The sequence below is a fragment of the Salmo salar genome, chromosome 01, assembly GCF_965601325.2.
Source record: "Salmo salar chromosome 01, fSalSal1, whole genome shotgun sequence".
NCBI lineage: Eukaryota > Metazoa > Chordata > Actinopteri > Salmoniformes > Salmonidae > Salmo > Salmo salar.
In genome coordinates, this window is record NC_138291.1 from 159,546,084 (window position 1) to 159,561,380 (window position 15,297).

The 15,297-nt window shown below is 43.5% G+C and overlaps 1 protein-coding gene across 1 annotated transcript in view; it reads left to right on the forward strand.

Annotated features, from left to right (window-relative positions):
• The first annotated feature begins 3,170 nt into the window (after window positions 1-3,170).
• LOC100380321 (phosphatidylserine decarboxylase) overlaps window positions 3,171-15,297 on the forward strand; it is a 42,023-nt gene continuing 29,896 nt past the window's right edge. Inside the window, exon 1 of the mRNA XM_045724544.2 lies at window positions 3,171-3,310. The gene's annotated coding sequence lies outside the window, so the exon portion shown is untranslated. The remainder of the gene's footprint in view (window positions 3,311-15,297) is intronic.

Consider the following 15,297-nt stretch of genomic DNA (forward strand, 5'->3'; position numbering starts at 1 on the left):
GTAGCTCCGATCTCTTAATGTGGTATTGGGATAGTTATTGAAATATAAAACTAGAGTATGTGCTTCTTCTGTCTGCCTGCAGTGGCTGGCTCCGCTGCAGAGCACAAGGAGCCGGACAGTTTCATCCAGGGCCATGGCGTTCATTATCCAGTGGTGAGTTTCACACTGACATCCTCATACAACAGTCCCAGACAAGACCCAGGCTTTTACAACCAACATGGTGACTGGGGCTGTCAAACACTCTTAGACTACATTCCCATTAGTCTCTGTGCTAATAAGATGAACATGCTCAGTGGTAGTAAGTAGTGTGTTAACCAAAAGTAAAGTGGCATTACTGCTATCCTGTATCACTTAAACAATCTTTAAAACAGCTTCAGAGCCTTACTAGTGCATTACTTCAATGGCGTCACAGGGTCACCATCTCTCCTCTGACACCAATGTAGCAAATTCAGAAACTGAGGTGCAAATTGTAGTACCAACTTACTGAACATTCCACTGGCCTTAGTAGGTGTATCAATCAGTTGCTATAGTATTCTTTTGACAAAGCAATATATTTTTATATTTTACAAGACATTTGAGTCTTAAGTTGTGTGCTAATGGATTACACGCAGTAATGTAGTGGGTAAAAAATGTGTGTCAATGCTTGTGCAAAATAAAAAAAGGTAGGTAAACATTTACCCTCTACTACACCTCTGATTACACCACAATGGTTTCAGTGTGCATTGATGCAAAAATCGAGACATAAATTGTTAGGCCTAGATATTATTCTACGTTTGGCGTAACCACCCTGGGCTGTGAGATTGCCAAACACTGGTCTATTAATTGTTCATATTAGAGCTTCTCTCATTCTAGCCAGTACATTATCAGTAAAAACTTTCACAGACACAAATAATTACATAATTTGTGAGTCAACTCTATCACACTATCCAGCGAGTAGCCTAGGCCATTGTCTCAACTCTGTAATCAGTCTTCCTGGTTCTATGGTTTATTTACAATAACATGACGTGCACATTTAGCTACAATAGGAATTATGAGAAAAATATATACAGTACCAGTCAAAAGTTTGGACACCTACTCATTCAAGGGTTTTTCTTTATTTGTACTGTTTTCTACATCGTAGAATAATAGTGAAGACATCAAAACTATGAAATAACACATGGAATCATGTGATAACCAAAAAAAGTGTTAAACAAATCAAAATATTTTAGATTTTTCATAGAGGCCACCCTTTGCCTTGATGACAGCTTTGCGCACTCTTGGCATTCTCTATGCTTTTCCAACAGTCTTGAAGGCATTCCCACATATGCTGAGCACGTGTTGGCTGCTTTTCCTAGGGCCCTTTGAAATCTGTTTTATTCTTTTCCAATTTCTTAAAAAAAAAATATATATATATTTTTTTTATTCTGTGTTTTACGATTTACGCAAATGTTATCATCAGAAAGAATGTCTAATAATATGAATGAATTAAACATCAACAATTTAATAAGATATAACAGTACATGTGTAATGATGCAACACAACAGTTCACTATTTTTTAATCAAGGCAAGTGCTTCAATACAGAGTTCTACTAAGTGTTTCATTATAAATGGAAAAAAAGTCATGCAAGAATCTAGGCAACAATGCAGCAACCTTCTCCTCTGTTTCCAGCTGGCTGAGGATGTTTGTAACTGCCTGGGATAACTTTTCTGCCAACAAAAACTCTCTGTACAGATGAACATGATCTGCATGGTACTTCACTGCCTCAAACCAGCTATTCCAACTGGAGCTCACTGCTTCAGGAGGAGCCTTGGCCTGCACAAACTCCTTCATAATGAGGAAGCTCACCCATCTTCTCTTTCCATGTCACAACTTCAGAGAAGTATTTGTAGTGCTGCCAGGTCTCACCCACCAGATTGATGACATGATGGAGACGGGTTACATGGACACTGTTGGTCATCCCTCCTTTCAGAACCTCCTTGTATGTCTTCAGGCAGTAGGAGGCATTATCTGTGACCAAAGCCCAGGCATCATTCAGGTTGAGATCGTTGCTGTGGAGGGAGGCTAGTATAGCTTGGGAAAAAGTTGAGTAGTTGCATCTGTCCATGAAAATGACATCCACCGGAAAGTACTGGTTTTCAACACCTGCAATGAAAGATAAGGAAGAACTTTAATTATGTTTTAACCTAAAATAATATTGTGACAATAAGTTATTTACATTCCAAGTGTAAACACAATATAGATACAGTGATAGTTGGCTAGATGGAGAGGCAGACTGCTGCTGACATTATGCATCGCTATATTTCACCACGATATCTCATTGTTTGGAATATCACAATTTGCATGCGGACAATTCACATTGCAGAATGTAAATGTAGGCTATTGCAACGACATATAAATAGGCTGTTAACTCACCAATGACGATTTTTAGAATCCCTTGCCTCTGTTGTCTCGTCAACAACCACCTCAAACTTCTTCTGTAGAACGGCAGTCATATGTTGGTCAAACACACGGGGCAGGTGAGTTTGATGGAGGCTGCTCTCATTTTCGGGCAACGCTCCTCCCTGTTTGCAATGCTTCACTAGAAACGTCCGTAGCTTTCTTAGCTTTTCTAAGGGGATGTCAGACTCGGCGCACACAGCAACAAAGTATGTACTTGCCATAATATGGACTTCGTCTTTTACCAAATAGGGCTATCTTCTGTATACCCACCTCTACCTTGTCACAACACAACTAATTGGCTCAAAAAGCATTAAGGAAAGAAATTCCACAAATATACTTTTAACAAGGCACACCTGTTAGTTGAAATGCATTCCAGGTGACGACCTCATGATGCTGGTTGAGAGAATGCCAAGAGTGTGTAAAGCTCTCAAGGCAAAGGGTGGCTACTTTGAAGAATAAAACATATGAAGTATATTTTGATTTGTTTAACACTTTCTTTTGGGGGGGGGGGGGGTACTACATGATTCCATATGTGTTATTTCATAGTTTTGATGTCTTCACTATTATTCTACAATGTAGAAAAAAGTAAAAATAAAGAAAAACCCTTGAATGAGTAGGTGTGTCCAAACCTTTGACTGGTACTGAATATGCAAGACTTGTTATGGAAAGAACTAACTGTTCCTAATATTACCCTTGTGTTATATGCATGGTGCAGGGCGACAGCGGTTCAATGCAGCCTCTCTCGGCCTTCAGGTTCGCATCAGGCCCTTTCCTCTCCTCATCGCCACTGGCGGAGTCTACATGGGATACGACCAGTACGTCCACTACAAGTACCGGGAGCTAACAAAGATTGGTATCGAGGTGCCTCCACGCATCGCCAATGAAACCCAGGTAGGGAGAACATCTGGTGTCAATCTACTGTATCTTTGGACCTAGTCATGGTCCCAGGTACCAGGATGGGTATTGTGGAGAACAATATCACAGGTGTTCTTATGCTTGCTGTCAACACTAGTTCAGCCCACTGTTTACTGATTACACTTAAATAGCCTAATCGAAGGAAAATCCACACCCGGTATGATTTGTGCACTGTGCTTTTTCAGTCCCTACATATAATTACATTTGATTGGTCACACACACATATTTAGCAGATGTTAGTATACGGGTGTAGCGAAATGCTGGTGTTCCAAGCTCCAACAGTGCAGTAATATCTAACAATTCATAACAATACACACACATCTAAAAGTAAAATAATGGAATGAAGAAATATATAAATATTATGACGAGCAATGTCGGAGTGACATTGACTAAAATACAGTAGAATAGAGTATATACAGTTGAAGTCGGAAGTTTACATACACCTTTTGCCAAATACATTTAAACTTAGTTTTTCACAATTCCTGACATTTAATCTTAGTAAAATTCCCTGTCTTAGGTCAGTTAGGATCACCAATTTATTTTAAGAATGTGAAATGTCAGAATAATAGTAGAGGATTATTTATTTCAGCTTTAATTTCTTTCATCACATTCCCAGTGGGTTAGAAGTTTACATACACTCAATTAGTATTTGGTAGCATTGCCTTTAAATTGTTTAACTTGGGTCAAATATTTCGGGTAGCCTTCCACAAGCTTCCCACAATAAGTTGGGTGAATTTTGGCCCATTCCTCCAGACAGAGCTGGTGTAACTGAGTCAGGTTTGTAGGCCTCCTTGCTCACACACGCTTTTTCAGTTCTGCCTACAAATTCTCTATAGGATTGAGGTCTCGGCTTTGTGATGGCTTTGTTGTCCTTAAGCCATTTTGCCACAACTTTGGAAGTATGCTTGGGGTCATTGTCCATTTGGAAGACCCATTTGCAACCAAGCTTTAACTTCCTGATTGATGTCTTGAGATGTTGCTTCAATATATCCACATAATTTTCCTTCCTCATGATGCCATCTATTTTGTGAAGTACACCAGTCCCTCCTGCAGCAAAGCACCCCTACAAAATGCTGCCATCCCCGTGCTTCACGGTTGGGATGGTGTTCTTCGGCTTGCAAGCCTCCCCCTTTTTCCTCCAAACATAATGATGGTCATTATGGCCAACAAGTTCTATTTTTGTTTCATCAGACCAGAGGACATTTCTCCAAAAAGTATGATCGTTGTCCCCATGTGCAGTTGCAAACTGTAGTCTGGCATTTTTATGGCGGTTTTGGAGCAGTGGCTTCTTCCTTGCTGAACCCTCTTCCTAGCTTTCCAGGTTATGTCGATATAGGACTCTTTTTACTGTGGACATAGATACTTTTGTACCTGTTTCCTCAAGCATCTTCACAAGGTTCTTTGCAGTTGTTCTGGGATTGATTTGCACTTTTCGCACCAAAGTACGTTCATCTCTAAGAGACAGAACTCGTCTTCTTCCTGAGCAGTATGATGGCTGCGTGGTCCCATGGTGTTTATACTTGCGTACTATTGTTTGTACAGATGAACGTGGTACCTTCAGGCGTTTGTTTCATCCTTGGGACCAATTTCCAGACTTGTGGAGGTCTACAATTTTTTTCTGAGGTCTTGGCTGATTTCTTTTGATTTTCCCATGATGTCAAGCAACGAGACACTGAGTTTGAAGGTAGGCCTTGAAATACATCCACAGGAAAACCTCCAATTGACTCAAATGATGTCAATTAGCCTATCAGAAGCTTCTAAAGCCATGACATCATTTTCTGGAATTTTCCAAGCTGTTTAAAGGCACAGTCAACTTAGTGTATGTTAACTTCTGACCCACTGGAATTGTGATACAGTGAATTATAAGTGAAATAATCTGTCTGTAAACAATTGTTGGACAAAATTACTTGTCATGCACAAAGCAGATGTCCTAACCGACTTGCCAAAACTATAGTTTGTTTACAAGAAATGTGTGGAGTGGTTGAAAAATTAGTTTTAATGACTCCATCCTAAGTGTATGTAAATTACGACTTCAACTGTACATATGAAATGAGTACAGCAGTATGTAAACATTATTAAAGTGACCAGTGATTCTATGTGCATATAGGGCAGCAGCCTCTAGGGTGCAGGGTTGAGGAGCCGGGTGGTAGCCGGCTAGTGATGGCTATTTAACAGTCTGATGGCCTTGAGATAGAAGCTGTTTTTCGGTATCTTGGTTCCAGCTTTGATGCACCTGTACTGACATTGCCTTCTGGAAGATAGCGGGGTGAACAGGCTGTGGCTCAAGTGGTTGATGATCTTTTTGTCCTTCCTGTGACATCGGCTGCTATTGGTGTCCTGGAGGGCAGGCAGTGTGCGCCTGGTGGCGCGTTGGGCAGACCGTACCACACTCTGGAGAGCCCTGCGGTTGCGGGCGTTGCAGTTGCCGTACCAGGCAGTGATACAGCCCGACCGGATGCTCTCAATTGTGCATCTGTAAAAGTTTGAGAGTCTTTGGGGCTAAGCCAAATTTCTTCAGCCTCCTGAGGTTGAAGAGGCGCTGTTGCGCCTTCACCACACTGTCTGTGGGTGGACCATTTCAGATCGTCAGTGATGTGTATGTCGAGGAACTTGAAGCATTTCACCTTCTCCACTGTGGGCCCGTCAATGTGGATAGGGATGTGCTCCCTCTCCTTTTTCCTGAAGTTCACGATCAGCTCCTTCATTTTGTTGAGGAAGAGGTTATTTTCCTGGCACCACTCCGCCAGGGCCCTCACCTCCTCCCGGTAGCCTGTCTCGTCATTGTTGGTAATCAGGCCAACTATGGTCGTGTCGTCTGCAAACTTGATGATTGAGTTGGAGTCGTGTGTGGCCACGGCGTCATGGATGAACAGGGAGTACAGGAGGGGGCTGAGTACGCACACTTGTAGGGCCCCTGTGTTGAGGATCAGTGAAGTGGAGGTGTTTCCTGCCTTCACCACCTGGGGGTGGCCCGTCAGGAAGTCCAGGACCCAGTGCATATGGCGGGGTTCAGACCCAGGGCCTCGAGCTCAATGATGAGGTTTTAAGTTTTGGGTGACTTTTCTTAGGGGATGTACAGTCATCGCAAATTGAATTATGGGCCGTTTCAGGCCCCGAACTGAACATAATTGTACATTCGCAAACTTCATTTAAAAACGAGTGCTAAGGGGCTTACGTTGCAAGCTTCCCTTGCTTAGCTAATCATTTGGATCGACGACAAATATGGCCGCGGGGATTCCCCCAAGGGCTGAGGGTTTAGGGCTGTCTACTTTCAGTTTGAAACGCAGTATGTCGCGGGTTACTACTTCTACTACAGTAGAGCCGTTCGAACGTAAACTTTAAAAAAATATATATGTTTTTTTTGGACGAAATGCCTTCTCAAATGTGAACTTTCATGTGCCTTAACAAACTTGTATGCCATCTGTACATACGAATAAAATGGTTAAATTACAAGCTTAGTTGGTTTAGCCACAGAAAAAGACAGCAATCTTCCCGCTAGCCATGATTGGCTGAGATAATGAGAGGGCTGGTTATGCCGAGAGATGAGTTTGGATTGGTCTGCCATATAGCTCACCTCTGTCTATTTGAGCATTTTGGGAAAAAAATGTATTGTGTATTAAAACTGCATATGTGTTGCTCTCCACTTTCTAGATGACTGAGTTTTAAAATCAGTGGAATTTGAGTATGATAGCTAAGGAGATGGAGAAAACACTTGTCTCCTTCAAACTAAGGGCAACCATGGCATCCGACAGGAGACACATCCAACCATGAAAGATCTATACGGGTAAGATAGTCTAGCTAGCTACATTTTCAGATATGACATGTTTCTAATATTAGCTAGCTCACATTGAACCTGGTTGGTTAGCAACCTGCAGATTCATGCAAGGTAGTAACGTCATGAGTTATTATGGTTCATTGTTTACCTAGCTTGCTAACGTTACGTGTATGACCTTATTATTCGTATTATGGTTAGTTGTTTACTTGTATAAACAAAAGACTCCACTATGCAAGTAACCATTTCGGGTGCGTTCGTAAATACAGTCTGGCCATCTACACCGATTTCAGAGCACTCATCTGAGTGTGCCAGAGAGCGCAGAATAACTGATGAATTTACGAACGCTCCACACCCGTTGGATATGGCGGGTGTCAGTAAAAGTCTGCAAAAAAGCGAGCAGCACAGTTAGTCACCAACACTCTGGATAACATGAAAACAGCCTAACTAGCTCTGCTAGGGTGAGTAAAATGGTCAGAGTGGGGTGTGCTCTCATTCTGTCTGGAAGTAGCTAGCCAATGTTAGCCAGTTATCTTGGGTGTTTGACTGCCGTTGTGAGGTCAGAACGTTTGGATCAACTTTACTCATCGGCCAGAGCATCCGGTGTGCACACTGAACGTGAAATGCTCTGAATTTATGAAACGACAATCTGACATCACAGTTGCAGTCACCAATGCTCTGGATAACATAACAGCCGAACCAGCGCCGCTATGGCGATTAATGTTCAGTGAGCTGTTCGCTCTCTCAAGTAGATGTCTGGAAGTAGCTATCAAGTTAGCTTGGGGGCTTGACTGCTGTTAGTACATTCGGATCAACCCTTAAAGAGATGGGTGGGGCTATAGCTTAAGAGGGTGTGAACGATGCTGAATGGGTGTAGACAGAGGGGCTCTTCAATAGTGGTACCAAAACATTAAAAGGCCATTTTCTCAAAAATTAGTTTATAAACTTTCAAGACAAAATTACTTTCGCATTGTTCGTCAACTGTAATGTATGATATACCATTTTCTAGTTCTGAGTCTCTACTTTTAGCCAATGTAAAAAACACTCAAATTTTGCAACATAAGACCGGTGTGAGCCGTCAGTCACATATAACGTGCCACAGTAGATGTCAGAGCAAAAACCAAGCCATGAGGTCGAAGGAATTGTCTGTGGAGCTCCGAGACAGGATTTTGTTTAAGCACAGATCTGGGGAAGGGTACCCAAAAATGTCTACAGCATTGAAGGTCCCCAACAACAAAGTGGCCCCCATCATTCTTAAATGGAGGAAGTTTGGAACCTCCAAGACTCTTCCTAGAGCTGGCCGCCCGGCAAACTGAGCAATCTGGGGAGAAGGGCCCTGGTCAGGGGGGTGACCAAGAACCCAATGGTCACTGACAGAGCTCCAGAGTTCTTCTGTGGAGATGGGAGAACCTTCCAGAAGGGCAACCATCTCTGCAGCACTCCACCAATCAGGCCTTTATGGTAGAGTGGCCAGACAGAAGCCACTCCTCAGTAAAAGGTACATCTCAGCCCGCTTGGAGTTTGCCAAAAGGAACTTAAAGGGCTTTCAGACCATGAGAAACTCTTTGTCCTGAATGCCAAACGTCACGTCGTGAGGAAACCTGGCACCATCCCTACGGTGAAACATGGTGGTGGCAGCATCATGCTGTGGGGATGTTATTCAGCGGCATGGTCTGGGAAACTAGTCAGGATCAAGATGAACGGAGCAAAGTACAGAAAGATCCTTGACAAAAACCCACACCAGAGCGCTCAGGACCTCAGACAACGACCCTAAGCACACAGCCAAGAGACAACGCAGGAGTAGCTTCGGGACAAGTCTCAATGTCCTTGAATGGCCCAGCCAGAGCCCGGACTTGAACCCGATCGAACATCTCTGGAGAGACCTGAAAATAGCTGTGCAGCAACACTCCCCATCCAACCTGACAGAGCTTGAGAGGATCTGCAGAGAATAATGGGAGAAACTCCCCATATACAGGTGTGCCAAGCTTGTAGCGTCATACCCATGAAGTCTCAAGACTGTAATCGCTGCCAAAGGTGCTTCAACAAAATACTGCGTAAAAGGGTCTGAATACTTATGTAAATATGACATTTCATTTTTTTATATATACACTGCTCAAAAAAATAAAGGGAACACTTAAACAAAACAATGTAACTCCAAGTCAATCACACTTCTGTGAAATCAAACTGTCCACTTAGGAAGCAACACTGATTGACAATACATTTCACATGCTGTTGTGAAAATGGAATAGACAACTGGTGGAAATTATAGGCAATTAGCAAGACACCCCCAATAAAGGAGTCATTCTGCAGGTGGGGACCACAGACCACTTCTCAGTTCCTATGCTTCCTGGCTGATGTTTTGGTCACTTTTGAATGCTGGTGGTGCTTTCACTCTAGTGGTAGCATGAGACGGAGTCTACAACCCACACAAGTGGCTCAGGTAGTGCAGCTCATCCAGGATGGCACATCAATGCGAGTTGTGGCAAGAAGGTTTGCTGTGTCTGTCAGCGTAGTGTCCAGAGCATGGAGGCGCTACCAGGAGACAGGCCAGTACATCAGGAGATGTGGAGGAGGCCGTAGGAGGGCAACAACCCAGCAGCAGGACCGCTACCTCCGCCTTTGTGCAAGGAGGAGCAGGAGAAGCACTGCCAGAGCCCTGCAAAATGACCTCCAGCAGGCCACAAATGTGCATGTGTCTGCTCAAACGGTCAGAAACAGACTCCATGAGGGCCCGACGTCCACAGGTGGGGGTTGTGCTTACAGCCCAACACCGTGCAGGACGTTTGGCATTTGCCAGAGAACACCAAGATTGGCAAATTCGCCACTGGCACCCTGTGCTCTTCACGGATGAAAGCAGGTTCACACTGAGCACGTGACAGATGTGACAGAGTCTGGAGACGCCGTGGAGAACGTTCTGCTGCCTGCAACATCCTCCAGCATGACCGGTTTGGCGGTGGGTCAGTCATGGTGTGGGGTGGCATTTCTTTGGGGGGCCGCACAGCCCTCCATGTGCTCGCCAGAGGTAGCCTGACTGCCATTAGGTACCGAGATGAGATCCTCAGACCCCTTGTGAGACCATATGCTGGTGCGGTTGGCCCTGGGTTCCTCCTAATGCAAGACAATGCTAGACCTCATGTGGCTGGAGTGTGTCAGCAGTTCCTGCAAGAGGAAGGCATTGATGCTATGGACTGGCCCGCCCGTTCCCCAGACCTGAATCCAATTGAGCACATCTGGGACATCATGTCTCGCTCCATCCACCAACGCCACGTTGCACCACAGACTGTCCAGGAGTTGGCGGATGCTTTATTCCAGGTCTGGGAGGAGATCCCTCAGGAGACCATCCGTCACCTCATCAGGAGCATGCCCAGGCGTTGTAGGGAGGTCATACAGGCACGTGGAGGCCACACACACTACTGAGCCTCATTTTGACTTGTTTTAAGGACATTACATCAAAGTTGGATCAGCCTGTAGTGTGGTTTTCCACTTTAATTTTGAGTGTGACTCCAAATCCAGACCTCCATGGGTTGATAAATTGGATTTCCATTGATTATTTTTGTGTGATTTTGTTGTCAGCACATTCAACTATGTAAAGAAAAAAGTATTTAGTAAGATTATTTATTTCATTCAGATCTAGGATGTGTTGTTTAAGTGTTCCCTTTATTTTTTTGAGCAGTATATATATATATATATATATATATATATATATACATAGATTTGCAAAAATGTCACCCCATAATGACAAAGTAAAAACAGGATATTGTGTGTAGATTGGTGAGGGGGGGGAAACAATTTTAATCCATTTTAGATTAAGGCTGTAATGTAACAAAATGTGGGACAAAATCAAGTGGTCTGAATACTTTCCAAATGCACTGTATGTAGGCAAAAATGTAAGCTTGAACGATATGAAATTTAGGGTTGCGAAAGACACCTTTAACCGGTATATCGTTTTTTGAAAGACATTTTTACACATTGTGCTCCAAATGATTAAGAAATACTCTAAATTATGATTTCTTAAAGAAGTTGCAATATGTAACTTCTTGGACGACCTGACCAAATTCACATAGAAATGTTACTTAGATCTGTCATTCTCGTTGAAAGCAAGTCGAAGAAGCGGTAGATCTGTTCTATATGCTATTTCTATGCTTCCCGTTAAGTTTAGTTTTTGTATTTTACTTTCGGTTTTGTATAACAGCTGAAAATACAATGTTTTTTTGTTATGGAAAATATACACTGCTCAAAAAAATAAAGGGAACACTTAAACAACACAATGTAACTCCAAGTCAATCACACTTCTGTGAAATCAAACTGTCCACTTAGGAAGCAACACTGATTGACAATACATTTCACATGCTGTTGTGCAAATGGAATAGACAACAGGTGGAAATTATAGGCAATTAGGTCCGGATTTGGAGTCACACTCAAAATTAAATTGGAAAACCACACTACAGGCTGATCCAACTTTGATGTAATGTCCTTAAAACAAGTCAAAATGAGGCTCAGTAGTGTGTGTGGCCTCCACGTGCCTGTTTGACCTCCCTACAACGCCTGGGCATGCTCCTGATGAGGTGGCGGATGGTCTCCTGAGGGATCTTCTCCCAGACCTGGACTAAAGCATCCACCAACTCCTGGACAGTCTGTGGTGCAACGTGGCGTTGGTGGATGGAGCGAGACATGATGTCCCAGATGTGCTCAATTGGATTCAGGTCTGGGGAACGGGCGGGCCAGTCCATAGCATCAATGCCTTCCTCTTGCAGGAACTGCTGACACACTCCAGCCACATGAGGTCTAGCATTGTCTTGCATTAGGAGGAACCCAGGGCCAACCGCACCAGCATATGGTCTCACAAGGGGTCTGAGGATCTCATCTCGGTACCTAATGGCAGTCAGGCTACCTCTGGCGAGCACATGGAGGGCTGTGCGGCCCCCCAAAGAAATGCCACCCCACACCATGACTGACCCACCGCCAAACCGGTCATGCTGGAGGATGTTGCAGGCAGCAGAACGTTCTCCACGGCGTCTCCAGACTCTGTCACGTCTGTCACGTGCTCAGTGTGAACCTGCTTTCATCTGTGAAGAGCACAGGGCGCCAGTGGCGAATTTGCCAATCTTGGTGTTCTCTGGCAAATGCCAAACGTCCTGCACGGTGTTGGGCTGTAAGCACAACCCCCACCTGTGGACGTCGGGTCCTCATACCACCCTCATGGAGTCTGTTTCTGACCGTTTGAGCAGACACATGCACATTTGTGGCCTGCTGGAGGTCATTTTGCAGGGCTCTGGCAGTGCTCCTCCTGCTCCTACTTGCACAAAGGCGGAGGTAGCGGTCCTGCTGCTGGGTTGTTGCCCTCCTACGGCCTCCTACACGTCTCCTGATGTACTGGCCTGTCTCCTGGTAGCGCCTCCATGCTCTGGACACTACGCTGACAGACACATAGCCAACCTTCTTGCCACAGCTCGCATTGATGTGCCATCCTGGATGAGCTGCACTACCTGAGCTACTTGTGTGGGTTGTAGACTTCGTCTCATGCTACCACTAGAGTGAAAGCACCGGCAGCATTCAAAAGTGACCAAAACATCAGCCAGGAAGCATAGGAACTGAGAAGTGGTCTGTGGTCTCCACCTGCAGAACCACTCCTTTATTGGGGGTATCTTGCTAATTGCCTATAATTTCCACCTGTTGTCTATTCCATTTGCACAACAGCATGTGAAATTTATTGTCAATCAGTGTTGCTTCCTAAGTGGACAGTTTGATTTCACAGAAGTGTGATTGACTTGGAGTTGCATTGTGTTGTTTGAGTGTTCCCTTTATTTTTTTGAGCAGTGTATTTTTAAAAATTACCGTACGTAGAATTTGTTCATTCTACATAGTCAGTCAAAAATTTGGACACACCTAATCATTCAAGGGTTTCTTTATTTTTACTATTTTCTACATTGTAGAATAACAGTTAAGACTTCAAAACTAACACATGGAATCATGTAGTATCCAAAAAAGTGTTAAACAAATCAAAATATATTTGAGATTCTTCAAAGTAGCCACCTTTTGCCTTGACAGCTTTGCACACTCTTGGCATTTTCTCAACCAGCTTCATGAGCTAGTCATCTGGAATGCATTTCAATTAACAGGTGTGCCTTGTTAAAAGTTAATTTGTCGAATTTCTTTCCTTAATGCGTTTTGAGCCAATCAGTTGTGTTGTGACAAGGTAGGGGTGGGTATACAGAAGACAGCCCTATTTGGTAAAAGACCAAGTCCATATTATGGCGAGAACAGCTCAAATAAACAAAGAGAAATGACAGTCCAATTACTTTAAGACATCACTTTTTAAAACGTTTTTTTCAAGGGCAGTCGCAAAAACCATAGAGTGCTATGATGAAACTGGCTCTCATGAGGACCACCACAGGAATGGAAGACCCAGAGTTACCTCTGCTAAAGAGAATAAGTTCATTATAGTTACCAGCCTCAGAAATTGCAGCCCAAATAAATGCTTCAGAGCTCAAGTAACAGACACATCTCAACGTCAACTGTTCAGAGGGGACTGTGAATCAGGCCTTCGTGGTAGAATTGCTGCAAAAAAAATACTACTAAAGAACACCAATAAGAAGACTTGCTTGGGCCAAGAAGCACGAGCAATGGACATTAGACCAGTGGAAATCTGTCCTTTTGGTCTGAGATTTTTGGTTCCAACCGCCGTGTCTTTGTGAGACGCAGAGTAGGTGAACGGATGATCTCTGCATGTGTGGTTCCCACCGTGATGCATGGAGGAGGTGTGATGGTGTGGGGGTGTTTTGCTGGTGATGCTGTCAGTGATTTATTTAGAATTCAAGGCACACTTAACCAGCATGGCTACCACAGCATTCTGCAGCATTACGCATGCCATCTGGTTTGCGCTTAGTCCCACTATCATTTGTTTTTCAATAGGACAATGGCCCAAAAAAAGGTGTGTGATGGAGGGCTGCATCAGATGACCCTGCCTCCACAATCACCCGACCTCAACCCAATTGAGATGGTTTGGGATGAGTTGGACCACAGAGTGAAGAAAAAGCAGCCAAAAGTTGTTTTGTGGAGATCACAAGATAAACTTGATTTAATAGGAGTGGATTTAGTAATGATAGATCGACAGCAATGTCGTAGTGCATCAGAGGCAGTAAAACTACAAAGATCTAAGACTTTGTTTAGAGCACATCTGTCGTGATCTCGACATAACGGATTTTTTTTTTTTATTAATCTGTCCTCTCTGGACTTCCGTACATCATAGCTTCAAATTATGCCCGATATGTTGTCTTCGTCAGTTTTAGTGCTACATTTTCATTCTGTCTATTTTTCTGAGTGCAGAACTAGGCTTATTTGGTCTATCCCTTTGTTTCTAATGCCTTACAAGTTGTTGACCTAATCAAACTGGTTTGGAACAGCTGGATTAGCAAACCTAATCCAGAAGTGATACTGAGGCTCATTCTGTGGGATTTTATTGTTGGAATAGTGATCTTTTAAGTGTACGTAGTGTTAGTGTCATAGGAGTAATCACGACAGGCCCCATGTCGGTGTGTCATGGTAGTAAGCACAACAAGCTCCACGTAGCCTATTGTTTGTTTAGGCTATTTAACATGGGAGACGGCCAAGTGTCAAAATAGGTGATGTCATTGCAGATAACCAACAACCATAAGATCAGACCGATCAGAAGGACCAAGCGTAAGCCTGTTTTTCATGCCATTTCTGTGACTTTTCCCCTCCCTTTCTATAGTGTAATCATCTTACCATGCATGTGTTAGATACTGTAAGACCAAGTCAAAGACTCTCAAATCACTGAGAGTCTTTTAGGCGCACATGCGAGTAAAATGGTCACACTGTAGAGCCCTGTGTAGCCTATATATGAAGCAATATAGAGCTCTATGCTAGCGCAAATTATCATGGGGAAAGCCCAGGGTTGCAATATTGTTTTGCAGGTGTAGGCACTGTGTAAGTATTGAGGTCAAGTGGTAGCCTGAAAGGTCCATGTTGAATGCCTAAGGGAAAAGGTTTAAGTGATATAACTTAAATCATGACTTTGTAGAGTCTAAGATGGGGTTCCCCAATTTGGCGGCCCACGGGCCAAATTTGGCCTGCCGGTGATTTTAATTTGGGGGCCCCCCCAAGTTTTCTGAGCAAAAAATAAGTTAAATAAAATAATACTTACAAAATTAGCATTTTTGTTCTTGGACAT